The following is a 2,720-nucleotide window of genomic DNA, read 5'->3' as shown; positions in this document are numbered from 1 at the left end:
CTTGGACCTGCACCACTGCCCCATGTTGGGAGCACGGGGAAGCCTGGCATTGACGCTGGAGGAAAATCAGGTCTGTATTTGTCAGCTTTCCTGTTGCTCATTCATTTGTGGCGAAGCACACGCATGCAGATGTAGATGCAGATACTTGTGCCGTGGCCAAGACACTGCCAAACATCACCTCTGTGTTGGTCCCATGGGGTCCCACCTCGTTTGCCAGCACTGCGGGAGCTCCATGGGCAAAAGCTCAGCCCCAGCCTGTGCTGGAGATGGAGGAGAGCCAGAGAGGTGTGAGCAGGGCGTGCGGGACAAGTATGCAAGGAGACAAAGCACCCACCAAACAGGTCCCTGCGGGCTTCCCTGCCCTCTGGAGGGTTTGGGCCGGGTGTGATGAGAGCCCAGCCCCTTCCTTGCAGGAAGAGAATGGGATGGGCTGTGCTGTGGTGCCTGTCCCCGCTCCGGGCACTTAATGGGCTGGGATAACCCCAAACCATGGAACAGCTCTGTCCTGCTGTCCTGCCGCAGGTGATCTTTAACCTCCGGCCATTCACCCCATGGGGGAGAGTCACAGACCGGAGTTTGTGACCCCAGAGAGGTTCTGTGGGGTCAGTCCCAGAGCCAATGTACCCCGAGTGGCCCCTGAGCCCTCTTGGATGCTGTCCTGAACGGGCATCGGTGCCGCCCTGGGCATCACTGCCCCAAAGCTGATGCTTTTTGGGTCCAAGCCCCCTCCTCGCCCCGCTCCTTCCCTCCTCGGGTGCCTGCCAGCCCTGGCTCAGCCACCGCAGACTTTGCACCTTCCATGAGGGTTTTATTGACTCGGAAGCCAGCGTCAACACAGCGATAGCGGCAGGACCGCGGCTCTGATGTGCCAGGGAGGGGACCCAGCCCTGGGGTGACCCCATGCACGATGCTGGAGCCTGGTGTGGGGCTGAGCTGGGCGTAGCAGAGCCGTGATCCAGCAGCACAAAGAAAGGGGAGGGGAGAGCCCCAGCCCCGATGTGCCCGCGGGAGCCGGGGTCTGTGCTGCAAAACCCGTCCCGAGGAGCTGCTTGTGCAACCCCCGGCGCTGCAGCGGGAGGAGAGGCTTCCCCGAAGCATCCCACCCGTCCGGTTTGCGGCTCCATCACCGGCGGGCTTGGATCTGCTGCTCTGCCAGGCGGAGCGGCCCCTCCATCCACAGGCAGGGAGGGACGGAGGGAGCTGGTGCCCCAGCCTCCCGTAAGTCCTGCCCCGGGCATTGGGGGTCCCACAGCACTACAGTGTGCAGCCAGGGGTCTGCGGGTCCTGGCTCTGCCTGTACCCAGCGCTGATTCATACCCTGACCCTAAAACCAACCCCAAACCAAACCTGACCTTAAATCAAAAGAGACCTTTAATAAAACCTGCCCCCAAAATAAACCTGACCCTGAAACCAGCCCCAAACCAAGCCTGACCCTAAAACCAGCCCCAAACCAAGCCTGACCCCAAAACTGACCCTAAAACCAGCCCCAAACCAAACCTGACTCCAAACCTGACACTAAAACCAGCCCCAAACCAGATCTGACCCTAAATCTGACCCCAAACCAAACCTCACCTTAAATCAAAACAGACCTTAAATCAAACCTGACCCCAAAATAAACCTGACTTTAAAGCCAGCCACAAACCAAGCCTAACCCTAAAACCAGCCCCAAACCAAACCTGACTGCAAACCTAACCCTACACCTGACCTGACACTAAATCAAAACAGACCTTAAATCAAACCTGACCCCAAAATAAACCTGACCCTAAAACCGGCCCCAAACCAAGCCTGACTCCAAACCTGACCCTAAAACCAGCCCCAAACCCTGACCCCAGACCTAACCCTAAACCTGACTCCAAACCATACCTGACCCTAAATCAAAATAGACCTTAAATCAAACCTGACCTCAAAAGAAACCTGACCCTAAAGCCAGCCCCAAACCAAGCCTAACCCTAAAACCACCCCCAAACCAAACCTGACCCCAAACCAGAGCCGACCCTAAATCAAAATAGACCTTAAACTAAACCTCACCCTAAAATAAACCTGACCCTAAAACCGACCCCAAACCAAGCCTGACTGCAAACCTGACCCTAAAACCAGCCCCATACCAGACCTGACCCTAAATCAAACCTAACCCTAAAACCGACCCCAAACCAAGCCTGACTGCAAACCTGACCCTAAAACCAGCCCCATACCAGACCTGACCCTAAATCAAACCTAACCCTAAAACCGACCCCAAACCAAGCCTGACTCCAAACCTGACCCTAAAACCAGCCCCATACCAGACCTGACCCTAAATCAAACCTAACCCTAAAACCAACCCCAAACCAAGCCTGACTCCAAACCTGACCCTAAAACCAGCCCCATACCAGACCTGACCCTGAATGAAACCTAACTCTAAACCTGACCCCAAACCAAACCTGGCCCTGGCCCCCACCCCATACCATACACACCCTAATCCTATCGCCTCCCCTGGGCCCTGACACCCCTAAACCCGCTCCGTGCCCCCCCGCACGCTGCTCCCTGTCCCTTTAAGACGCCCCATTACCCCGCCCGCCGTGGGGCCGTACCAACCGCAGAGGTGGGAGGGGGGGGACCTCCACGGGCGGGCGCGCTCGCAGCTCATTGGTGGGCGGTGGGGGCGGAGCGTGCTCCCCTTCCCCTTCCGCGCGTGTGCCCGAGTGGTTCGATCCGGGCGCGCCGGGGCTGCGGGCGCCGCCGAC

The sequence above is a fragment of the Pezoporus wallicus genome, unplaced genomic scaffold, assembly GCF_028554395.1.
Source record: "Pezoporus wallicus isolate ANWC-B61680 ecotype Strahan unplaced genomic scaffold, APGP_CSIRO_Pwel_v1 contig_7856, whole genome shotgun sequence".
In the NCBI taxonomy this organism is placed as follows: domain Eukaryota; kingdom Metazoa; phylum Chordata; class Aves; order Psittaciformes; family Psittacidae; genus Pezoporus; species Pezoporus wallicus.
This window is presented reverse-complemented; position numbering follows the sequence as displayed.